At 46.8% G+C, this 27055-nt stretch overlaps 1 pseudogene; it reads left to right on the top strand.

The window, feature by feature from the left end:
- The first annotated feature begins 629 nt into the window (after positions 1 to 629).
- On the top strand, positions 630 to 25561 carry LOC142599337 (non-lysosomal glucosylceramidase-like; annotated as a pseudogene).
- The last annotated feature ends 1494 nt before the right edge of the window (positions 25562 to 27055 follow it).

Genomic DNA, 27055 nt, shown 5'->3' with positions numbered 1-27055 from the left:
CCATTTACCTTAATATTTCTGGAAAAGTAAATTTCCTGCCTGCTAGTCAGCAGGTGCATTCAGAGCTCTCCAGGCTGTTGGGATGTGTTTTTCCTTTGTGCATTATCATAGTCAGGATCTGCACTTCTCTTAAAATTGTTGCTTTAATGAGTTTACCTGGTACACATGTCAACCAGCATGTAATTATCCAGCTGCCTCAGGGCTTTTCTTAAATACAGGCACAGTTCAAGCACCCTGCAAAAAGTTGGAAGTGATGACTGTCACTAGAAAGTCACAGTGTCTCCGAGTGCAATGCAGTTACAAAATCATTGTGTGCTCTGTCCCTCCTGCTCATGCCTGGTGGGTTTTCCTGCCTGATTTGTTCCTCTGCTTTGATGACTTATTTTTTTTAACACCTCCACCCATGGCAGGTATTTTTTCCTGCTTGCAAAAAGCAGTTACTTGCATGTGGTAATGTCATCTCTTAACACCCTGGGGATCTACCCTCCAGGTTTCAAGGGGGCCGGGACATGCCTGAATATCCTCATCCCCCTTGGGGCGTGTAGGAGCATTGGTGTCATCCCATGCCCCCTCCCCGGCTTCCTTGGTCACTGGCTTGCAAAAGTAGCCCAAGGGAGAAGGGGGAGGTGATGGCACCTGCCCAGGGGCATAGGATGCTGGAGCTGGCCGTGGCTTGGGACATGCCCCGTGCTCATTTTGGCTCCAAGGAGAAGCTGCACCTCAGGTAGGTGGGTTGTCTCTGCTGGGGCTTGGCTCACATCCCCAAAGCCATCTTCTCCCTGCCTCTGGGCTTGAGTGCCGCTTGGGGAGCCTTGTGCCACCCACTCCCTGCAGCTGTGGCCCTGCCAGCTCATGGAGGGGACCTTCTCCCCAGCCCCTGCTCCTCAACACCCCTGCACTAGCAGTCACTTTATTCTGGTGTTCATCATAGTCCAGCCCTTCTCCTGTGGCCGGGTGGGCTTCCCAGCCTGAGCCCGCAGCGTACTCACCAAACCCCCGCTTGGCAGGCGGTACACCTGCTTCTTTAGCAGCAGAGGTGATGCTGCTCCTGCCCTGTCACATCACGCCCTAATGCACTACGAGGAGTGGGAGAGAAAGATCGAAGTGTGGCAGAAGCCCATCCTGGAGAACAAGTAGGGAAGATGGGAGCACCTTCCCAGCTTCCGAGTGGCCTCCTGTGGTTGTCCCCCCCGTCAGGGCAGGAGCATCACCACCTTGGCTGCTGTGGTTGAGTTTCCCTCTTGCCTGCAGCCAGCTACCTTCCTGGTACAAGTCAGCCCTCTTCAATGAGTTGTACTTTGTGACGGACGGGGAGACCATCTGGGTGGAACTGCACCCAGACTGTGCTGAGGACCTGCAGGGGCCAGCGGGGGCTGGCCTCCCACCTCCTCCCTGTCCTGCAGGAGTATGGAAATTTTGCTTATTTAGAAGGTAACTTGCAGGAATGTGATGGATGATTCCAACTCAACTCTCCCTGTTGCTGTCACCAGGTGTTTTTAATCTGCTGCGGGGATGCTTTTCACACCCTGATGGGTAGGGAGAAGCATTATTCTCAGCAAAACCCCTTGTGGGACCAAGCACTGTATGGTATGGTATAAGGTCTTCTCCAGACCCCTGAGTGCTATATGTAGAGAATAAAAACCTCTTCTAACAGGACCCCCTACCTGTGCTGGGAAAGGGCCCACCCTCCCAGGCTGTGTGGGAGGGAGGACCTGCCCCTCCTTTACCCTCCCTGTGGCAGGTCTCCCATCCCTCACAGTCTGCCCGGTCCTTCCAGGCCATGAGTACTGAATGTACACCACCTACAATGTCCACTTCTATGTCTCCCTAGTTCTTGTCATGCTGTGACCCAAGCTGCAGATCAGCCTGCAGTGTGACATCGGTGAGTGACCCAGGAGACCTTGCTTGATGCTTGCTGATGTCTTGATCTAGGGAAGAGATGGAGGATTTGGGACAGTGTATGCCATAGAAATCTGTGCCATGGAGCCAGCATCCCCCTCCAGCTCCTCTGCTGGGCCCAGGACTTGCAAGCCCCCAATGTTGTTGCCTCAGCATCTCTCTGCCCAGCACTGGGATGCACAGCTGGCTCTGCCTGCACTGGGGGAGTCCCTGGTCTAACCAGATTTCTCTATACCCCTTGCAGAGGAGAAACATGGAGCTGTGTGCAGACCCTGATGCTTTAGGTGGGCTTGGAGGCTGCTCAGTGGTGGCTCAGCCAGCAGTGGAGCACAGCCCTTTGCTGGGCAGCGGGAGGGCTGAGCCCACTGAGTTTCCCTCCCAGCCCTGGGTGCTGCCACCACCTTAAGGGGGTGGTGACAGTTGCATGTCCCCTGATGAGGGGAGACTGGGAGCAGCCTGGTGTCCCCTCAGCCCTTTGCAGAGGGCTGTGATCTTGCAGTCAGAGCCCCAAAGGGGACCCTGGTGTGCCAGCTTGGGGCTTGCTGCTGCAGTGCCTGCTGCCTTTCTAACATCCCTCACTCTGCCCTCTCCGGCCGTCACAGTGGTGAACGAGGACGCCAACAGTACTTGATGCATGTTCAGACAGCCCAGGTGAAGCTGAAGAACATGGTGCTACATGACATTGGGGACCCAGGTGAGGGGTCTGGCCTGGCCTGCTGGGGGGCAGAAGGGGTGCAGGGCTGTTTGCACAGCTTTCTCAGGGTAGCTAACTCTCAAGCTGTAGGAAAGGTATAGTGCATGGAATACGGTGGTGTGGGTTTTGTGTGTGGTTTGTTGCTTGTTTGGGATTTTTTTCTGGGAATGAAAGGCTTGGATGGTTTGGGGTGGTGATGGTAATGTAGACCCCACTGCATGGAGCTTGCACTAGGGAGATGGAGGAAAGCTGAGCAGTAGCAAGAAGGTCACCCTCGCTAGAGATAGCACAGGGTGCAATATGTTATTTTAGTGCTGCTTGATCACAGCACCCTTAGGACCTTGCTCCTGTGTAGGAGAGGGGATGTTCGTTGCTTGCTGCCCTGCTGCATCCACTCTGTCCTTGCTTAGGTGATGAGCCGTGGCAGCATGTCAACGCCTACCTAATGCACTGCATGGCTGACTAGAAGGACCTCAACCTGATGTTTGTGCTGCAGATGTACTGTGACTACTACCTGACACACAACTCCCTGTATGGACGTGTGGCCAGTCTGCCAGGTACTGGGAGGAGATCAGACCATGGTGCATCCCCCCTCCCCGCTTCCCTTGGGAGCCATGCAACATCCTGAGAGGATGGATGCTCCCAAGCAGAGCGTGAGGGACAGGTGTGGCAGAAAGCTGCCGAGATGCTTAGGCTGTGTGACCATCTCCTGCCTCTCCCGCAGGTTGTGATGGAGTCAGAGCTGAAGTTTGACATTGATAACGATGGGCTCATTGAAAATGGTGGCTTTGCTGACTAGATGCATGATGCATTGGTGGTAAATGGAGCCAGGTGAGCAAGAGAGGCAGGTGGTGGTTGGAGATGGGAAGTGTGGGGTAGGGAGCTGGGACCCTGTGGGGTGTCCTGCATTGCTGAGGCTGCTCTCCTTTTGCTCTGGCAGTGCTTACTGTGACTGGCAGCCATCTGTATGATGTGCAAGATGGCAGAGGTGCTAGGGGATGCTGAGATCCAGCAGAAATACACTGTCATCCTGAGCAAGGGCAAGGAGGCATTTGAGAGGATGCTCTGGAACAGTGGGTGCTTGCTGGTGGGAAACCACGCTTGGCTGGCCATGCATCCCTTGGGAGGGGGATGGCTCCTCCTCATGACACAGAACCTTGCTGGGAGCAGGGGAAGGAGGGGAGATGCCAGCCCTCCAAACAGAGGGGAAGGAGCAGGTACCAGGGAGGGAACAGAAAGGATTTGGGAAAGGAAGGAGAAGAGAGCCTTCTGGAAAAAGCTGCTGTGCTCCTGCCTCATTGGGAGGAGCATAGGGATAGCACACATGAGCTGGGGACCTAAACTATTGATTTTAAACTGTTTCCTGCCTTTTTTCTAAGAAATTACTACAACTGTGACAGCAGTGGGAGCAACACCTCCAGCAGTATCATGTCAGACCAGTGTGCCAGGCAGTGGTTTCTTGGGACTTGTGGCCTGGACCAAGGGGAGTTTGAGGTAAGAGAAGGGGCAGCCTGGCGTGGGGGCAAGATGGGACCTGTGCCTGGAGAAGAACAGCAGGGCTGGCACATGGCATGGGTTAAACATTAAGGGCTGACAGGGGGACTCCAGTCTGCTCACCTGTAGTGGTGCCTGCTTGGGTGGAGGCTGTCAGACACACACTGGTGCAACCTGCCTTAAACCAAAATCTGCTCGTGGAAAGGCCATGCAGCAGGGGTGTGTAACTACGGTCAGCTCTGGCATGCTTGGAGGAAGTGGCGTAGTGGGCAGGATGACAAGCAAAATCACTGAATACTTACAAAAACACGGTATCCAACCAAATCCCACCTTCCCAGAGGATTGGGCTTGTAATAATTGGCATAACTGGGAAGCCGTAGAGAAACAGTTAAATGATGCCAGAGGTTCAACTAAAGTTGGAAAGGATAAAGGTATAATTTGTAAAATGTTGGGAGTGTGTCTAGAAGCTGCCTGTCAGGAAAGAGGAAAACTTACCCATAAAATACAAGAATTACAAGATGAGATAGAGGGACGTAAATCTACTGAACTGCTGTTCGGTAAACTGCTGTTTAACTGTTATCAGTTAAAATTGGACAATTGCAAAAACAAATTAAAGACTCTCAATTAAAGCAACAAAAACTGGAGGAACGTGTTGAAATTATGCTAATGCAATCTCCAAAACCCCCAACATAGCTCAAATTAGAAAATTAATTGTGTCTCCTGAAGACTGGGATTGTAATATCTGGGGTGATTCAAATGATAGCTCAGACAAAAAGATAATTCTTTTCACCCATCTGAGCCCCCGCTACTCCCAGTTAGACCAATTATTAAAACAGAAGTAACTACAGAGGTGGTGTAGGAAATTGTGGGATGCCGGACTTATCCAGGCTTGTTGGTGCCGAATACAGGGCCGTTATGACCCAGCAGAAGGGGCCCTGGGGGAGTCCAGCTTGGGCGAGAGCAGGGATTGAGCAACTTGCTTATCTTGCGCTGATAAGCACTGGACCTGAACAGGGGCAGGAGATGAGACCTGACGGGTCTGCTCCTTAATCAACTAAGTGACGCCTGGGGTGAGGGGGAGCCTTCACAGCTTGACGTTACTTTGGTAAAACTAAACAGACCACCGCTCCTCTGTACTGAATGCCTTTGTTCTCTGCCACTTCCCCCCCCCAGCCCCGATCAACTGCACAACAAACCTTGTTAAGGGCCAATCGACACACAATACCTGACTTAGTCCCACCTCGCCAAAAGTATAAATCTGGCATTTAGAATCCTCTTTTCTGAGGACGAGAACTCCAACTATCCGGACGGGTCAACGGGCCTGGACCTCTCTCCTCCCCAAGCAGGGACGCCTCTTTGGTAAGACTTGCGCCTCCGATTATGTTGGATGTTACCCCGGGAAAACTATCATTAACAAAAGCGCTGAACTATTAACTTGAGCTCAAAATTGTTGCAGTTAGTGCATTTATCAACGGCAATTCCGAACTTCTTATATCTGTCGCCTCAATAAATTACCTATTTTTCTTTTCAACTTTGCGAAACTGTTTCAGTGAAAGTCCTTAGTGGGGCTCTGACAGGCAAATGTTGACTCTGATAAGTGGCTACACACATAACCCTTTAGACATAAACCGTTGACCAAGTCTGGGACTAAGACTGGACCTAGCCGCACCTAGGCTCCTCTCTGAGAAGGAGTTTAGAAAGCAAGGGGGGTTCCTTTCTGAACCTCGTGACTCAACGGGAGGGCCTCCCTCAGCCACACATCAGACTTGTACCCTTTCACGCGACAGTAAAATTGGCGTCACGGACAGGATTGCCATGGATAAACTGCTGCAAAAATATAAGTGTGCACCATCCCAAGCAGGAATAGAATGGGCCCAAAAATTTTGGAAAGATGAGGACAAAGTGATAGAGAGGATAGAATAGTGTAGAAGTGAGCAAAAGATTAAAAAAGGTAAAGGCAAAGGAATTGTTTGTGCAGTGTTGGGGGCTTGTTTATCCTGTGCACAAAGGGAAATTAAAGAGTCCCCTCCCCCCGAACGAATTGCAGATGTAGAATATGCCTCTCTGAAATCAGAAAAATGAAGTATTGAAAACTTCATTAACCTTTGAAAAGGAAAAAGGTGAGAAATTGGGAACACGAGTAGATGGCCTCGTGATTGAAAACCAAAGCTTAAAAACAGAAAATAGGGAACTTAAAATGCTATTAGCCTCAGCGGAAAGGCGAGAAAAACAACTGCAGGAAAAGTTAAATCTTTTACTGAATCAAATGCCATCCTCGGTCTCGGCTAAACAGATCCGCAAATTAATACACTGTGCAGATCCCGAGACATGGGATGGAGACATCTGGTATGATAACGATAATGATGAACCGGTGGAAGATTTTGATCTTACCCCAGAACCTGTGCCTATACAACCACTGATTAAAACTGAAACTACAAATGAGGGGGATGATGATGTTCGTACTACTGTACGCACCATTCCCTGGTCTCCTGCTGAATTAGCAAAGTTGCAGGAAAAGTATTCCAGGAACCCGGAGGAGTCTGAGACGGAATACGTGTGGCGAGTCTCCCTTACCGGGGGGGACCGAATTTTACTAAGCGAGGAAGAAGCAGGAGGCTATTGGGGCCCTGGAGTGTTTTTAACCACTACACCAGGCAATCATAATTATTCATTAACGACACGGGCTGCCTATTGGGCTGGCGGCATAGACCCGCAAGAAAGAGGAGATCCCCTTGTTATCAAAACATCAGGATTCTCTGACTTGGCTGTGTCTGTACAAAAGGCAGCCTGCATACAAGCAATGTATGAGAGGGATGTGTTAAGGAAATCCCCAATGCTAGCCCCTGTTGACCCAGCAAGGTTAACTCCCCTCATCCGTGGCCTCCCGGACAGCCTAAAGACATATGTAGCTAATGTCCAGGATAGGATCAGAGCCACCGGGGAGGCTAATGCTGTACCTTACCGTGCACCCCGAGTTGGGAGACACAATTACAGGGATCAGTCAATTCCCACCTGGAGCGAGTTTGTACAAGAGATAGTGAATGATGGGCACTGCATTGGTTGGATTGGACTGACCACTGGGAAACCGCCAGAACCACCCCCTCGATGTGGGGGGGGGGTCCACACCACTAAGCCTAAATCAGAGTTCAAACTAAAGTTTGATAAGGAACGTAATGATCTGTGGCGCAGAGCCTTGGCGATGGGAGTGCCACGACAGTTACTATACGGCACATCCACTGCTGATCTCCGAGCTCTGGTACAATCACTAAGCCAAAGAATTGATTCAGTGGGGGGAAGTCAGATGGCTGGAAATAAATCAATTCCTGTTAGATCCTTGCCCTCAGCCCCGCAGCAGGATCCAATTGATTTTGTAGATACTCCAAAAAAAACCACCCTTGCATCCCCGGGGAGGACAGTGAGCCACCCTGCCCGGCAAGTGCTAACTATACAATGGCTCTTTGATAAACATCACGAACCTGTCATTGCTATTCCAGTAGGACCAAGGAGAATTTTTACATATTTCCTCATTGATACGGGTGCTCAAATGTCAGTAATCACCAAGGAGACCGCGGAATGCCTAAATGTGAAACCCGGTCGCCGTAAGGTAAAATTTACAGGGATTGATGGGATTGTAAAGGAATGCCCCACAGCAAAAATTGCCTTGTGGCTCCCAGGCGAGAGGAAAATGACCCGCACTGAAGTACTGGTCGGTGCTGCAAACACCAACATATTGGGATTTGATGTGTTGTATGGCAGAGTGTGGAAACTCCCCGATGGGTCAGTCTGGAGTTTCGCCGGACGAGGTGATGGAGAAATAGCATGGCTTGAAGAGGATGAAACTAAAGCTATAAACTTATTAGACATGTCTATACCTCTACCCCCATCAAGAATTACTAATGTAAAGCAGTACCCCCTGCCAGCAGCCGCACATTCGGGCATTGACGGGGTGGTAACAGATTTAGAAAAAAGAGGTATTATCACTCGCACACACTCCCCCTATAATTCTCCTGTCTGGCCAGTAAAAAAGCCAAATGGACAGTGGCGGCTTACAATTGATTATAGGCGATTGAATGCCAATACTGCACCTTTAACAGCAGCCGTACCAAACATTGCAGAATTAGTAACCCAAATTCAGGGAGCATCGCACCCATGGATGGCAACTTTAGATGTCAAAGATATGTTCTTTATGATCCCACTCCAGGAACACGATAAAGCCCAATTCGCTTTTACCTGGAAAGGGGTACAGTACACCTTTAATAGGCTGCCTCAGGGATATAAACACTCCCCCACCATTGCTCACAATGCTTTGGTGAAGGTTTTATCAGAAATTCCCAGCCCACAGGGTGTCACGATCTATCAGTATATTGATGACATACTGATAGGAGGAGAAAACTCAGAGGAAGTCGGGCATACCATGGAAGGTATACAAGAAAAATTGATGACTTTGGGACTAGACATTCCCCCATCCAAGTGTCAGGGACCTGCCCAGGAGGTTAAGTTCCTGGGAGTTTGGTGGATTAAAGGAGCTGCCTCTATTCCCCCTGACACCCTGGAAAAAATAGAGCATGGGCAGAATCCATCTAGCATAAAGGAGTTACAACAAGTTCCAGGAACCTTAGGCTATTGGCGCAAACATATCCCTGGTTTTTCTATTATTGCCCGTCCCTTATACAATCTGCTCAGGAAAGGTAAATCATGGGAATGGACTAAACAGCACGAGACTGCGTTAGAATTGTTAATAAGAGAACTGAGGCTATTTCAACAGCTAGGCCCCTTGCACCCGACTGACCCTATCCACGTAGAGTGGGGATTCAGTGAACATGGTTCCCATTGTAACCTATGGCAAAAGGGACCAGAAGGGCCAGAGAGACCGCTAGAGTTTAGCTCCCATTCTTTCAATGACACCGAAATGAGATATTCAGACCTTGAAAAAGGCTTGCTATCCTTAGTGCGAGCAGTGAAAAAAGTGGAACAGATAAGAAAAGGACAGAGTGTGATCATTCGGGGACCTTTCCGTCTTCTGGATATAGTTCGGAAGGGTACGGCACCACCTGCAGGCATTGCCCAGAAGCCTACAGTCCGTAAATGGTACGCCTACCTGGAAAGTATCAATGACATCATGCCTATTACGGAAGGCAGCATTAAAGTATCTAAATTGCAGAAAGATATAGACAGCACATTGTTATTCCAAACTCCACCAAGCAAACCATCTCCAATTCAGGAGGCACCTCCTCTGAAGGAAGGCAGTGACCTTAAAGGGGTATGGTTCACTGATGCATCATCTTACAGGCAAAACAATGAGTGGAATTATAAGGCCGTGGCGCTGGAAGTGGCCACGGGGGAAAAGTTAAGCGAAACAGGTAAAGGAAGTGCACAAGTAGGGGAGCTTAGGGCAGTCCTATTAGCCGCCCGACATGGTGCCAGCCATATCTACACCGACTCATATGCTGTTTTTAAAGGAGCCACAGAGTGGGTAGGCCACTGGGCAGTCAATGACTGGCAGGTAAATAGAGTCCCAGTCTGGCAAACTGACAGTTGGAAACAATTGCTAGAAATAGGAGAACAAAGGCTGCTACATATCGGATGGGTGAAAGGACGATCAATCAGCTTCTATTGCTGCCCAGTTCAATCAACTAGTCGATAGCCTCACACGACTACAGAAAATTGATGTCGTGAGTAATGAGCATGAATGGGAACACTTGCTTGAATGGTTGCACATAAAACGAGGCCACAATGGGCGAGCCGATTTGTATCGAGAAGGTATAGCCTGAGGATGGCCCATATCGGTAAAGCTGTGTGAGCAAGTAGTAACTGCCTGTTCACAATATGTCGTCTGCGACTTAACAAAGATCATCCAAGTAAAGCACCTCCCCTGCATATCCGGGACAAGAAAACACTGTGGCACACCTGGCAAATCGACTACATTGGCCCACTATGATCCTCAGGGGGTAAAAAATACATACTGGTGGGAGTGGAAGTCATTTCAGGAGTTACCATGGCTACAGCTGTCGCAGCTGCCACTGGTGAAAACACAGTCCATAGTCTGAAGGAATGGTTTAGTACACTTCCCCTTCCTGAAGAGATTCAAAGTGATAACGGGTCACATTTTTCCGCTACAGTAGTACAAGACTGGGCAAAGGAAGAAGGGATCCGGTGGGTATTCCATACTCCTTACTACCCCCAAGCCAATGGTATTGTGGAGCGAACAAATGGCTTGGTCAAGCGATTTGCTAAAACTCGTGAATCTGGATGGCATCTACGACTGTCCAGTGCCATCTATCAATTAAACAGTAGATGGAGCGGAGACGGTTGCCCAAAGATGAAAGCTTTTTGTGCTTCTGCCACAACTTTAGTGCCAAAGGCAGATGTAAAACCTGGGGAATACCCTACCGGCTTTTATGCAGGCCAGCCTGTGCTGGTTAAAATGCCTCACATTGGGCCAGTGGCAATGGTACTAACAACTCCAAAGAATCTTTATGCTTGGGAAGCGAAAGACAGTTCTGGAAAACTCCATCGAATCAGCACTAGGTGGATAGTACCCACCTTCTAACCTAATATCTGCCGGTCAAATCAAGACCGAGCACTTCTTTTGTGTTCACAGGTACTCCGAATGACAGGAAATTGCACCTGGGATCACGGACTCCCCTACACCAATCTAGAGTGCCCCCAAGGGCTACTGATTTTTATTTGTTGCATATTTCTATTTCTAATTCTCATACTTATCTGGAAACCAAAGTTTTAATATGGCCATGGTTAACAAAACTGTGATATTGTTTGGGGCCATAGTTGAAATAATTTGTGTGTTTAGTAAAATGTTGGTTTGGAATATATTCCAGGCTTAACTGTGTTTATCATTACTGCTGTTCTGTTTGTACTATTTACTGTTAAGTGGCAACCAAAGTTTTGATTATGAGCCTATTATTATGTGTAAGTAGTTTTAGGATAAGTTTAATATATATGTATGTGTTAGGTATAGTAACTGTGTGTGTGATCCATAGAGACTATGATCGAAGAAGTAAAAGAACCTTAGAAATGTTACAGGACAACACTGCTTTTAAGCTAATGCAAGGATTTTTTTAGGATGATGGAGTGGACTCAGGGTACTACTTGCTTAATGATGCCAACAACCCCTGCGGAGGGACTCCCTTTTATGGTGATTCCTCTTGACCTAAGTGGAGCACTGTCTGATCTGTGGAACAGAAATGACACTCTAATACAAGACTTAACATGGATGAATGTAGAAAATACTACTTCTTTAAACTATACATACCCCTTGGGCCTTAACCTTAGCAATATATGGGATACCAATTGCACTATGCAATATTGGCCACAGAATCCTTGGATAAACCCACGCAGAGCAGCTGATAATAACAATGTACCTGCAAATATCAGTTGCACTGAGGTACCTTGGCTTAATCAGCCTCCTCGGCCGTTCTGGGGTTTGCCTATTACATTCCAATATAATGTCCCAGTAGAAGCTGAATGGTGTATTGAGTTTCCTTCTAAGTATGGATCTGACTGTGGCCCACAATCTAATAATTTATCTTGCATATGGACCACCACTGATCACAAAAAAATGTTTTGAACAATGGGTGAGGAGACCCCAATATACCACGCCATTGGGACCAGACAGGTTATGGAATTGTACCAACAAAATAAATTGCTCCAATATTGATGATTATCTATGGGTATGGTTTGCCTCAGACCTCTATCATGCCTTACAAAGTATATGTCTGTGCCATAATTATAGTGCTCCGATCCCTGGGCCAGCACCAGACTGTAAAAAGGAGGTGACGCCTGGAAACATCACCGTCTGGTCAGTGTACAATTCTGGTAAATGTAGAATCCCTACGAGACATTATAGGAATGGACACTCCACGCGTAGCGTAGTAGAAAACAGTACGTGTACCACTCTAATGTTACCTGCACCACCTGAGACCATATGGGTATGTTCTGATGGACTGATATCGGATTACATTCAACCCTATTGGGATGGGTTGGAATGCACTTTAGGACTTCCAAGTTTATGTCCTACAATAGCTTTTAATTACACTCAATCATTGACGAAAGTAAGAGGGTACAGAACAAAGAGAAACGTATTACCCCCCATGTCATGGCCAAGTTATTATACACCGGGAATGAGGATACATTTAGCCATGAAAGCATTCTGGGGTCACTGGACAGTAATAGTTAACAATCGACTTTATATAGAAAATCTAACGTGGCAAGTAGACACTCTTGCTAATTGGACATGAACTGCCATCGAGGCTAGCAACACCCAGCTACAAGCAACCTCACAGATGACCTTACAAAATCGATTGGCCTTGGATATACTACTACTGAAGGAGAACAGCGTTTGTGGGTGGCTAAATAACACCTATCCTGATGAAACTTGTTGTGTGTCAATCCCAAATGCGTCTGTTACCTTGCACGAAGCGATGGATGAGATGAGAAAAATTGCAGACCAGACCCGCGAACTCCGTGAGAAAATGAAACCAGGAGACTGGCAGTGGACTGGGTGGATTTCAAAAGTTTTCAGTTGGTTTGGATTAAAATTGAGTGGATGGATTCAGAATCTAATCCAGTATGCATTAATGTTTAGCATAATGATTGTTATTGTTGGAATTAGATTGTCATGTGTGAAAACTATGATAACTAGAGCTGTAACTGCACAAGTCAGGATGCTTCAAGTCTGTGATACTGACTATGTCCCTTTAATACCATCCCCTATTGAAAATTATGAGAATGAAAACACGGGAGAGAGAGATGGATCCCTCAACCCGCCTAAATCCAAATTATATGATGTTCCTCTTGGCGAGTTGTGACTAAAGTCACGGGGTGGATAATGTGGGGTGCCGGACTTATCCAGGCTTGTTGGTGCCGAATACAGGGCCGTTATGACCCAGCAGAAGGGGCCCTGGGGGAGTCCAGCTTGGGCGAGACCAGGGATTGAGCAACTTGCTTATCTTGCGCTGATAAGCACTGGACCTGAACAGGGGCAGGAGATGAGCAATTTGTTCATCTTAACAAGATGCAGCGCCTGACGGGTCTGCTCCTTAATCAACTAAGTGACGCCTGGGGTGAGGGGGAGCCTTCACAGCCTGACGTTACTTTGGTAAAACTAAACAGACCACCGCTCCTCTGTACTGAATGCCTTTTTGTTCTCTGCCACTCCCCCCCCAGCCCCGATCACCTGCACAGCAAGCCTTGTTAAGGGCCAATCGACACACAATACCTGACTTAGTCCCACCTCGCCAAAAGTATAAATCTGGCATTTAGAATCCTCTTTTCTGAGGACAAGAACTCCAACTATCCGGACGGGTCGACGGGCCTGGACCTCTCTCCTCCCCAAGCAGGGACGCCTCTTTGGTAAGACTTGCGCCTCCGATTATGTTGGATGTTACCCCGGGAAAACTATCATTAACAAAAGCGCTGAACTATTAACTTGAGCTCAAAATTGTTGCAGTTAGTGCATTTATCAATGGCAATTCCGAACTTTTATATCTGTTGCTCCAATAAATTACCTATTTTTCTTTTCAACTTTGCGAAACTGTTTCAGTGAAAGTCCTTAGTGGGGCTCTGACAGGCAAATGTTGACTCTGATAAGTGGCTACACACATAACCCTTTAGACATAAACCGTTGACCAAGTCTGGGACTAAGACTGGACCTAGCCGCACCTAGGCTCCTCTCTGAGAAGGAGTTTAGAAAGCAAGGGGGTCCTTTCTGAACCTCGTGACTCAACGGGAGGGCCTCCCTCAGCCACACATCAGACTTGTACCCTTTCACACGACAGAAATCATACTAGTAAAACAACCCCGTTCGTTTGATCTGATTCAAATGCCTAATTTACAAGAACATTACGGCCTCAAGCCTGGAGAAACTGAAAGTGAATATCTATGGAGAGTGTCTCTAACCAGGGGAGATGATAGAATTTTGCTAAACAGTGATGAAGCCAATGGCTTTTGGGGTCCTGGTGTCTTTTTAAATGCTGGCCCGAACCCCCCGGATCAGCCTCGCTCACTTACAAGCAGAGTGGCATATTGGGCTGGTGGTATCGATATTTTGGAGAGAGGAGAACCTTTATTAATATCTATTAAATCTCTAAATGAACTCTCCATAGCATTCACAAAAGCTGCCTGTATCCAGGTTATGCATCAATGCAATCCCATTGATGTTCCTATCTCAGCACCAGTAGATCCTGCTATACTTAGACCATTAATAAAAGGAGACCCTGCCACACTCAAACCCTTTTTCATTGCAAAGCAAGATGAAATCCAAAGAGATTTAAATCACAATGAGTTAATAAACTTAATGCAAGCTGTTGAAGATAGAGAACAAAGAAGCAGAATTAGTGCGAAGGGAAGTCCCCACCTGGGCAGTGTTAATGTATGAAACTATAAAACATGCACAAGAAATGGGATGGGACGAAATTCCCAGTGAAATGAAAAACACAGGTCGTGCTGTTAGGCAAATTCAACAATCACATCAAAATGGCTCCTGAGAACCAAAAAATCCTCTGAGCACCAACTAAAGAGCCAGGAGTGGAGAAATGAGATATGGAAACAAGCATTGGCACGAGGAATTCCTAGAGCTGCGATTCAGAGATAGCCTACCAGCATTATTCTGAGTCTGATTCAAGCATTTAAGAAACGCAATCCTCCAAGTACTCCAACTCCTCCGTCGATGGCTCCTAGAGGGATCAATTACAAGACATAAACCAAAAAAACTAGTAGTGCTTGGACGACAATTGGGCCTGCCTGTCTGGCAAGTACAAGCATATCAATGGTTAAACAAAAATAACCTTTAGGTTTTCATTCCAGTAGATCCTCGACAGCAATTAACAACATTTTTAATTGATACTGGAGCACAAATTTCAATACTTACACAAGAAGATGCCAATGAGCTGGGCATACAACCTGGATGGCAAAGAATTAAAATTACTGGAGTTATGGTAACTTGTGCTGTGTGCCAAACTGTGAAAGTTAATTTATGGCTCCCTGGCGAAAAGCATATGACATCTTTTCGCTTTGCAATTAAAGATCACAATGAAAATAGCCTAGGTTTTGGTGCCTTGAATGGCCAAACCTGTCATTTGCCAGATGGTAGTCTGTGGTCTTTTGGGTCAATTACCAACTTTAACTTCAATAAAAATCAACAAGCTGCCACAGTACAAATGCTCCACACAGCTCCAGTACTTCCTGAATCAAAAGTCATTAATGTCCCATAGTACCCAATTTCTGCTGCAGCACGGACTGGAATTTCTGAAGTAATTAAAGATTTGGAAAAACATCAAATTATTTCTAGGACCCCCTCTCCATATAACTCTCCAGTTTGGCCAGTCCGTAAACCGGACGGGAGATGGCATTTGACAATTGATTATCAACACTTAAATGCCAGTGCAGCCCCATTGACAGCTGCAGTCCCCAATATTGCAACTTTGACTGCCATGTTACAAGACACCACACATCCTTGGATGGCATTGCTAAATGTGAAAGATATGTTCTTTATGGTTCACTTGCAGGAAGAGGATAAAGAAATATTTGCTTTGACATGGGAAGGTATTCAATATACATTTCATAGACTCCCACAGGGATATAAACACTCACCCACAATTTCTCATGCTGCACTTGCTGAACTTTTGCAGTTTCACTCCCTGAAGAGTTAAAACTATATCAGTATATAGATGATATTCTAATAAGAGGAAACTCCCCTGAAAAGGTGGGAGAAGCTGCAGCAGCAGTTTGGCAAGCATTGCATGAAGCTCAAATTGAAATTCCGCCTGAAAAATGCCAAGGACCAAGCAAAGAAGTAAAGTGTCTGGGCACTTAGTGGATTGCCAGTAGCGCAATAATTCCACCGGACACTTTAGATAAAATAGAACAATCACAAATCCCTCAATCTAAAAAAGAATTACAATAACTAATGGGTACTTTAGGATACTGGAGAAAACATGTACAGGAATTGAAAGTATATCAATCTCTAGGACCTGTCCATCCTCATGACCCTATTATAGCAGAGTGGGGTTTCACAGAACATGGTACTTACTGTAATCTATTTCAGACTGGCCCCAACGGACTAAAAAGACCTATATTGTTTAGCTCAACTGCATTCAAAGAAACAGAGCAAAGGTATTCTGATTGGGAAAAAGGTCTCTTGTCTTTAATCTGTGCAATTAAACAAATTGAGAAAAATACGCCAAGAACAACCTGTCCAAACTAGAGGTCCATTTAATTTATTAGAAACAGTCCTAAAAAGGACTGCTCCCCCAGGAGGAATTGCACAAAAGTCTACAGTCAGGAAATTATATGCCTATATAGTGGGAGTAGCAGATGAAATGCAATTAACTGAAGGACACACAAAGGTTTCTAAATTACAAATGCCTGTTAACACTGACCCACTAGCATTACAACAGCCATTTAAACCTTCCCCAATTCTAGATGCACCCTCCTTCACCGAAGATACATCAACTGAAGGCATTTGTTTTACCGATGCCTCAGCAAAGAGAGTAGATGGTAAATGGCAATATAAAGCTGTTGCATTAGAAATGAAAACTGGTAAACAAGTTATTGAAGAAGGAGAGGGCAGTGCCCAAGTAGGACAATTAAGAGCAGGTGTTTTAGCAGCACAAAATGAAGCAAAAAATCATATAGATGGACTCTTATGCTGTTTGGGCAGGTGCCACGCAGTGGCTCTGTCAATGGGAAGCCCTAAATTGGGAAATAAATAGATCCCAAATCTGGAGAACTGAAGACTGCAATTCCTATTAAGCATAGCCAGGAAAACACCATTCCAAATAGGATGGGTAAAAGCTCATGTCAATGACAATAAACCAGCCACAAACTGGAACAAAAAGGTAGATGAATTAACCAAAATCAGAAAAATAGAAATTGATAATTCTTTAGATCCTGCATGGTATCAATTGGGAGAATGGTTACATCAGAAATTAGGTCATACGGGCCGAGAAATTATTTATTTTGCAGCCCAAAGCCGAGGCTGGCCTCTCAGCAGAAAAACATGTGTAACCATTCTCACCAAATGTCCCCAGTGTAAAATAAAATTACAAACAGATCACCCTGCTAAAGCACCACCTTTGCACATTAGCAAAGGAAAGACCTTATGGTTAACTTGACAAATTGATTACATTGGTCCTTTAAAATCTGCTGGGTACAAATACATCTTAACAGATGTAGAAGTAGTATCTGGACTTCTTACAGCTACCAAATGTCAGAAAGCTAATGGACAAAGTACTATTCAAGGTGTCTCCTCATGGTTCTCAATTTTACTGGTTCCTGACACCATCCAGAGTGATAATGGCTCATACTTTACTAGCAAAGTACAAGAATGGGCAAAACAAGAAGGGATAAAATGGGTATTTCACTCACCCTATTATCCACAATCCAATAGTATAGTCGAAAGAGCCAATGGATTACTAAAGAAATATCTAAAGCCACGTGATGAGCAATGGGACATCTGCCTTTCTAAAACCTTACAACAGATAAATAGTTGGTATGGTGCCTATGGAAGCCCAATTACTCAAGCTTTTTTAACACCTCCTCTGGAAAAGCCCCTAAACAATGGGCATACCTGGTCCTCAATGAAACTGGGACAGCCTGTGATGACAAAGATACCATCTGTGGGAACAATACCAATAACCCTAATTAAACCACAGGGATTTCTAGCATGGGATGCTATTGACCATGATGGAAAAATTAGTACCAGATGGATTTATCCTATATCTTAAAGGGGGTAACCTGTTCGGCCTTTGCCACTGAGACCATTCTCTCTCTTTCTTTCTCTTTAACAGAAATAATGAAATTCACCGATGGCATCGTGGGAACAAACAACATATCTAACAATTCCACTAATGGTACTGTGGAAACAGTCCTCATCTTCGACACTGGCATCTTCACAGTATCGTGCCTGCTCTTCCTCTCCCTTGCTGTATTGGTCTGCTGAGATGTCCATAGCTGGTGACAGAGATGGTGTCTATATACCTCTTCCTCTCTCTCTCTTTACCTATTCATTGGAGTGAGTATATTCAAAATGTTCCAAGCACAAGATCCTTGGGACCATGCACTACTAAGATACACTGGAAGTATTGGAAAAATACAAAGCAAGGCAAAGCTAAATCTTTCTACTTTAGTTTTACATGGAAATGAAGTATACTCAAAAGATGAATGGGGTTGGGATGACTCTCATCAGATGGCTCAACTCCGAGCCATGCCAGGATAGAGAATACAAATTGGGTGCCGGGTAATCAATGGATCCACTTACCATAGACCAACCGAAATTAAAATATTTTATGCCGACTTTTCCAAACCAAAAGACAACAACAACGATTGTTATAAAATAACAGATCCAAACTTAGATTGTTGGTATAATTTCACTTTTACGAAACCTATAATTGCATTTTGTATTTGGGGCTATAGGAATACAGACCTATTATTTGCCTTCACAATTGGTACATGCAACACGTGGAACCTGTGTACAACAGGATGGCCATGGATCCACGCTCATCTAGGCTATAATGGATATGCACCCAATACTCATCCTGCCAAATTTCTAAATTTGTCTGTGGTAGCATTACGCAATAACTTTGTCTTCCATAAACACAAATGGATTATAAAAGATGAAGATTGGCAAATTCCGTCGCTAAAATGGATGAGCGGAGACACCATTTCAATAGGATGTCGAGTTGAAAACCACACTGAATGTGCAACAGCTTTACACATTACTGTAGAATATGCTGGAAATGAGCTCATATACACACTTGTCCTTATGGGCATGAATGTTGGTATACCTTTACCATATTCCACTCAGCACTCATTACATGTTTTTGGGCCAACCCCGAATTCCATTCCAGCATGGCTCTTCCGTTCAAAATCGAAATTCAACAGCCAATTTTACCAACCCGACCTCCTATTAAACTGTCTCTTCATCTCTAACACAGGCCCGTACATAATCAAAAACACAGGATAACAATGAGTTCTCTCTAACATTCGTTGGTCTCTAAAAAGAATGGAGCTAGCACTGCATATTAATATGTCAGCAATCAAATCAGACTGTTCTGCCTTTTTGGGAGTTGCTCACACTGGCTGGCTAGCATGGTTACATGGACAATCTTTAAAACAATACTGACGTATGTGATGGGACGCCACTTGGTTATTGGGAACAGGATTAGGAGTACTAAATAGCATAGACACTGAAGTTATAATGAACAAAATAACTGTTACTACTGACGACTTAACCAAATTGGAACACCCACTAAAATCATCTTTATCAGCCTTAGGAGCAAGTCAATGGCTCCTATCAGACATTTTACCTCATTGGGAATGAATTGAAGAAAATGATCATCAATTAATTGTAAAAGCCTTTGGAGCAACCCACGGTAACACCTCTCTTGCCTTGAGTTGTATCCAAGCACAATTGTGGATACAGTGTATAGTAGCAGTGATTCTTAGAGAAGGAGAAGATGGGACCCTACCCACTAAAATTCGTAAATTGATTTGGGACAATGCCTCAGAATTTGAAAAAGAGTTTCAATCGTGGTGGCAATTAGTCAACTTCAATTATCACACAGAAAGTGATAAGATTGTCGCCTTTGTCCTCACTATACGCAATGCTTCGGTATACAATATATACCCAACCATTGCATTAGGACTGAATCACAATGGAACCATATTCTATCCCTTAGAGCATAGAGTGTGGGCCCATCAAAAGGAGGAAAAGTGGCAAATGTAGAAGCATGCATTGTACAAGAACAACAGGGTTTCATTTGTGAAAGTAATACCCTTAAAGCTCAAGACATCTGTTTGGGCATGGAACAAAACATTTGCCACTTTGAAATCCATCCAAATGAAGTCCCTGAAACCGTAGTAATTTATGTTGGAAAAGGATATATTTGCTTGCGAACATTATGTAGATCCTTATTAATAGATAACTTTGCTTATAACCGATCAATTTAATCTATGTGTATGTAGTTTTTCTATGATCATTGGTTGTGATTTTAATTACTCTGCACCAATAATTACTCACGATGATCTGTCTTTTGATTACATGCTATACCACGAGTTACAACCTATACCTATCGGGATGAATCTAATCATAATCAAACAACTCATCCACCATCCTGATTTGATCAACCGCCTACAACAAGCACAAGAAACCGGAAAAAATACCCTGATCACAGTTCATCACGATGTGAATGAAATACACCAAGTGTTAAGAAGAGTCAAAAAAGATGGAGAACACCACTGGTAGGAAGTCCTGTTTGGATGGTCTCCAACAGCGACTAAGACACTGAACCTGATGTTGTACCCCATTGTGATTTTGCTAACTGTTGTCGTACTATGCTTGTTACTAATTATTGTTTTATACATCAGAACGTGGAAAATGGCTATAAAAATTACACTACTACTACTTCACCACATTTAGCGAAACTTTAGTTAATTAACAGAAGTGTGGTGGTGCAACACCCCCCCCCCCCTTGAGCTGCTCGGTACTTGGTGCAATTTCTCCCCTTTTTTTGAGCCACATACTTGAGCAGCAGACCAGAGTGTCAAGGTGCCCCCTTAATGTGTCTTGTTCTTGCTCGCTTGGTAGCTTGAACCTGGATGTTCTTGTTCCCTCATTACTTGAGAACAATAGTGATAATCGATCACCTCCTGACAACTTGGTATACCTGTGCCTGAGGTGTGGCCCAAGGTGGGGGGAGGGGAGATACCACAAAAGTTCTGAGTCTGCACAACTGGTGGAAAGTACCAGAATATTTCATCATCCAAGCTGAGCCGAAGTGGAAAAGTACCTGACAAAAGTCAATTATCTTGGACTCTATAAATAGCGATTCTAAGTGGGACCCTTTGGAGCTCTCCTGAATCGCAGCAGGCTGTGACCAGTACCTGTTCATTGTCTGTTGGTACCAGAGGGGTGCTTCAAGTAATCTTTCCTGGGAGCAGCTTGTGCTGGATGCTGTGGGATTTAACGAGAAATGGGTGCCTGGTCGTGCCCTTCTGCATTTATCCCAGTGAGGGTCCCTAGAGCATGGGGACTGGGGCTATGCCTGGGGCTCCAGACAGGATCTCACCCACATTTCATGCAGCAATACCCAAACATCCCTTTTTTTGGGGGGGCGGGAACAGTAAACCTAGTGCAGTTCAAAAACCTTTCTTGCCTTTCTGTAGCCTCGGACTTTTGTTGTTTAAGGTGTCACTCTTCTCTGTCTGGTGAGCTTTGAGCTCACTGGAGGTGGGATTGGTGAACTTCTCTTCTTGTTACTACAATAATCCTTTTTTTCCCGCACATATTTTGATCCCTTGCTTGGCTGGCAGCACTCTTGTTTATAATTTCATTAATGCATTCTTGCTGCATGCTGTGTTGGTTTTGCGTGGCAAGGTTTTGGTAGCGGGGGGGCTACAGGGGTGGCTTCTGTGAGAAGCTGCTAGAAGCTTCCCCTGTGTCTGACAGAGCCAATGCCAGCCGGCTCCAAGACGGACCCGCCGCTGGCCAAGGCCAAGCCCATCAGCACCTCTGTGATAACATATTTAAGAAGGAAAAAAACAGTTAGAGAGAGCTTTTTGCAGCCAGAGAGAGGAGTGAGAAGATGTAAGAACATCTGCAGACACCAAGGTCAGTGCAGAAGGAGGGGGAGGAGGTGCTCCAGGTGCCCGAGCAAGATTCCCCTGCAGCCTGTGGTGAAGACCATGGTGAAGCAGGCTGTCCCCCTGCAGCCCGTGGAGGGAGGATGAGGGGGTGTAGTGATTCCACCTGCAGCCCATGGAGGACCCCATGCCAGAGCAGGTGGAGGCACCTGAAGGAGGCTGTGGCCCCCTGGGAAGCCTGCACTGGAGCAAGCTCCTGGCAGGACCTGTGGCCCTGTGGAGAGAGGAGCCCACGCCAGAGCAGGTTTGCTGGCAGGACTTGTGACCCCGTGGGGGACCCACACTGTGGAGCAGTTTGCTCCTGAAGGTCTGCACCCCGTGGAGGAGACTCACGTTGGAGCAGTTCATGAAGGACTGTAGCCCGTGGGAAGGACTCACGTTGGACAAGGTCGTGAAGGACTGTCTCCTGTGAGAGGGACCCCACGCTGGAGCAGGGGAACGATGAGAGGAGTCCTCCCCCTGAGGATGAAGAAGCGGCAGAAACACCGTGTGATGAACTGACCGTAACCCCCACTCCCCGTCCCCCTGTGCCGCTGGGGGGGGGCAGAGGTTTGAAGCCGGGAGTGAAGTTGAGCCCGGGAAGATGGGAGGGGTGGGGGGAGGTGTTTTAAGATTTGGTTTTATTTCTCATTCCTCTACTCTGTTTTGCTTAGTAATAAATAAGATGAATTCCCTCTCTAAGTTCGGTCTGTTTTGCTCGTGATGATAATTAGAGAATGATCTCTCCCTGTCCTTATCTCGACCCATAAGTTTTTTTCGTTGTACCTTTTCTCCCCTGTCTAATGAAAGAAGGGAGTGATAGAGCGGCTCTGGTGGGCACCTGGCCCTCAGCCAGGGTCAACCCACCACACATGCACAGGTCAGTAATAAAATATGAAGAAAAGCCTGTGACCCCAGTCCTGAAGAAACTGTGCCCTTGTATTGGGTCTGGCCGAGATGGAGTTAATTCTCCCCACAGCAGCCCTCATGGTGCTGTGCTGTGTATAGGTAGCTAGCAAGGTGTTGGTAACACACCAGTGTTTTGGCTACTACTGAGCAGTGCCAGCACACATCAAGGCCGTCTCTCCAACATTTCTTTCCCCCTCCGTCAGCAGCAGGCTGGGGGTGGGCAAAATCTTGGGAGGGGACACAGCCAGGACAGCTGACCCAGACTGACCAAAGGGAGATTCCATACCATATGATGTCTGCTCAGCCATAAGGAACTGAGAGATCGGGGGAGGAAAGGGGCGGGGGCATTTGTTTTTTTTATAACGTTTGTCTTCTGGAGTAACCAGTATGCATACTGAAGCCCTGCTTCCCGGGAATTGGCCAGACATCGCCTGCTGATGGGAAGTAGAGAATAATCTTTTGCTTTTTGCTTTGCTTCTGCGTGCGACCTTTTGCTTTTGCTACATTAAACTGCCTTTACCTTGATCCACGAGTTTGGGGTTGTCTTTTTTTCCATCTTAATTTTCTCCCCTCCCTGCCTTGCTGAGGAGGGGAGTGATAGAGCGGCTTAGTGGACACCTGGCGTCCAGCTGAGGTTAAACTACCACAGCCCCAAAACCTTGTGCCAGAGAAGGCTGCTTCACACCACGCCCCTGCTGACTCCTGCTCCCTAACAGCACTAGGCCTTATCTCCAGAGGCACACTGGAAAAAATTACTGTGTCAGATGCTTAGCTTTAGCATAGATAAAAGGGATCTGCTGCCTTTCCTTTGAGTCTACCAAAGCTGTCTGGTTAGACTGTCCAGCCTACCTTGGCAAGCTCCTGTCTTGTGTCATCACACCTTCCACTTCCTCTGGCTCTGGTACCATCAGACTTGCAAGAAAAGGCTGGCACATTCCTGTGGTTGGGCTGTGCTGATGAGCTGGGAGCCATCTGAGTCTTCCTCTTCTTGAAAATGGATGTCAGGTTTGCTCTGTCCCAGCTCCATAACACTGCTCCTGACTCGGTCACCCTGAAAAGTTCTTGTCACGGTTTTCTAGCCATAGGTGGGCATAGGATGGAGACGAGCCAGCCCTCGTCTTGCAACATCACCAAGTCTTGAGCTTTGCTTTTCTCACTGAGGCAGTGACTTCTGTTGCACTAACACTTCCTGGTTTTATTGCCAATAATGAAAACAGAGGAAAAGCATTCTTTACTTTCAGCTGTGCACAGAGGCTTTGCATCTTAATGCAGTCCTCACTGTGCTGCAGCTCCACTGCTTTTTGTTAGGCTGGCAGGCCTTCTCGTGCTCAGGTGGGGTTGGTTTTTTTGTTTGTGGGGTTTCTTTTTTTTTCTTTTTTGGCAAGAGCTTACTCAGCATGATACTTCAGTCTGTTCTTGTAACTGTTTTGAGCTCCTGGCCTTAGTTTGTTGAACAACTTTTTTTTTTTTACTTCCTCCTGATAATCTCCTGAAATAGCTGTTTATCCAACGAGCACTATTGACTTTTCACAAGTCTTTAACTTTTACTTGGGATGAAAGTTTCAAATATCTCATACTAGATACAGAAAACCATCAGGCATCCTGTGCATCTCAGTCTGCCCTCTTCATCCCCAGGCTGCCCTTTCTCTCATCTCAAACTCACCTTGGTCCAGGCCATGAACTCTTGCATCACCACCTAATTGCAAAATTTAAGGGATTAAAGTCCTTTTGAAATCACTCAAAACTAACCCCTATTTTTCTTCCCCTGAGCTGAAGCTGAATATGTTGGGTTTTTTCCCCAAGATTCAGAGCATTTACCCAAACAAACCTACCACTATATACAACATTCACTTTCCAGCTGCAAGATGTATTCCCGTGTCATCTCACTGGATTTGCCATAATCCTTCCCTTTGGCAGGAAGATACCTCCAGCTTCACTGATCCCAGACCCTCCTTTGGCCACCTCTGGCCAGTGTCCCATCTCTTGTAGGCATTGCAGTGCCTCTTGTAGCTGGTGCAGACAGACTGATGGGCTGAGAGAACAGTACAGCAGCTTTAAGTCTGGGCCTCAAATAGTAGTTTGCCTGAGAAACAAGCAGTGGTGACCATAAACCAAGACAAGGATGGTGTGGTTGGCCAGGTCCCCAAAGGAAACTCCCAAGAGATGTGGGGGTTTGGCTGGTGACTGAAGATGAGAGGCTATTTATGGAGACACACTAGTTGGATGAGCTATCAGCCTCCCCAGGAGGGACTGGATCTTTTCAGGGAAAGGGTTTTTTTCACTTTCTTCTGCTATTTTCCTTAGGTGGCTATTTACCCAGTGAGCAATGTTGACCTCTTTCTAATGAGAAGCTTAACCCTGCGCCCTGGAGACCCAGACTGAGAGCTCTGCATAAGTGCTAAGCCCAAAGCCCTCTCTCTCCACACAGGTCTTCCCCAAGAGTCACGTTGTCAGTGTGCTCAAGACCACCTTTGAGAAGAATGTCATGAGCTTTGCTGGTGGCACTATGGGAGAATGGCATGAGGCCTGATGGGGAGCTGGACACCTCCAGTGTGCAGTCCAATGAGGTATGGATTGGTGTGGTCTATGCCTTGGCTGCCACCATGATCCAGGAGGTGAGTGGCAATGCTGTGCCCCTTGGCATGTGCCATCTCCTTGTGTTCCATGGAGGTGCTGATGGTCATCTTCCCTCTGCCACAGGGCCTGGTGGAGGAAGGCTTTTGTACAGCAGAGGGCTGCTACCTGATGGTTTGGGAGCAGCTGGGCATGGCCTCCCAGACACCAGAGGCCTATCGAGAGAAGAAAGTCTACCACTCGGTGGCTTACATGTGACCCCTTAGCATCTGGAGCGTGCAGTTGGCCCTAGGGTGTAGAGCCAGCTGGGTGCCAGCACACATGCATTCCCCCCAGGTCCCTATCCACCCTTGAGCATGGTGGCACTGAGCAGGGCAGCAGGTGCAGCTGGGGGCCTGAGGGGGACTTCATCTGGTGCCCATTTCCTCCCCATATTTGATAATACATTGCCATTTTCCTTCCCTACCGCCACTACACACCCTTCATGTTGGGGCCCCTCCAGCCACCAATGCTATGCACAAGGGGGAACTAGAAGTTGTAGGTGATGTCTCCTTGCCCTTAGCAGTGAGAGAAGAGGGGTGGGATAAAGAGGCACTGCTGGAGCCTGTACCTCCCCTTCCCCATTTCTCAGGGCTCTGACAGCTTGCAGGGCCCCCAAGTCATCCTCCACAGGACACCTCTCTCCTGCAGTCAGCAGGATTGGTAAGGTGGGAACTGGCCTGCAGGGCAAAAAAATGTGTGTGTGAGGGCATCGGCACATGGATGCTGTAGTTGTCCCTCTGTTGTGTGACACTGCGAATGCAAACTGACTGTGCCCCAAGGCACTAGCTGCTGGAGAGCCTGTGGCTCCCCAGTTGGTGGCAATCAGAGCCCAAGTACCAGGTTTGGTCTGGTACCGTGGCACCCCCTCCCTGCTGGGGGTGGGCAATGGAGCAGATTTCAGGGGATGAATCACTTTAAGTTCTTAATAAATTTTTGTCCAGCTGTCTGTCCTTCTTCTTGCATGTCTTCTCTGCCATGGGGGGCTGTTGCTCCCCTTTTTTCTCCTGGGCTGGAGGGCTGGGGATGCACTGAGAGGGGGGGGAGGCAAGCCCTAATTGCAGGCTGGCTCTTGTAGGGTTTTGCTAATGGGAGCAAGAAGTGGCACCATCCCCAGATTTGGCTACAAGCTCTTTCTGCCTGCTTTAGTTACTCCCTGCCCATTAGAGCCACCAGCACTCAAGGCTGGAGTGGGAAGCATCCTGTCCTTCCTCCTGTGACCATGTTGTCATTCCCTGCCCCTCTCCTCCCCCAGCCCTTGCCTGCCCTGGGAGCTGGTGCAGGTAGGGCATTGCTGCGGTGGCCCAGTGCTGTCAGCAGGTGATAAATGGCATTTTCTTCACTTCCCGGGGGGAGTGTTCCTGCATCCACATGGGCTGAGGAATAATGTTATCCAGGAAGGGCAGGTTGTTTTGGATGCAGCTTTCCCCCAGACCAGCCGACATTGTCCTCCCATGGCAGAGCCCACAGCTGGTGGAGGGGGACCAAGATGCTCATCCTTGGGATGGAGGATGTCAGCCTGGGCACCGGCTGGGCTGGGCTGCCTGCCTCCATTTGTCTTGTGTAGGCAGCCACTGGGTATGGTGACATCCTAATCTAGCCGGTGAGGGACAAAAGCAGGTGCTGAAGCCAGCACAGCTTCTGACCGGGCTGAATTTTATTGCTGTGACCTGTCAGCATTGCTCCTTAACCCCAGGCAACAGGCTGCCTGCAGACTTTATTTCAAAGGGTGAGGTGTTCAGTCTGTATCATGGGATATTTCTGCTCTTTTCTTTTGACTGTATCACATCGGTAAAACTTGTATCTACT

The sequence above is a fragment of the Balearica regulorum genome, chromosome W (assembly GCF_011004875.1).
Source record: "Balearica regulorum gibbericeps isolate bBalReg1 chromosome W, bBalReg1.pri, whole genome shotgun sequence".
In the NCBI taxonomy this organism is placed as follows: Eukaryota; Metazoa; Chordata; class Aves; order Gruiformes; family Gruidae; genus Balearica; species Balearica regulorum.
The sequence above is the reverse complement of the archived record's forward strand: the minus strand, read 5'-3'. Positions and strand labels throughout refer to the sequence as shown.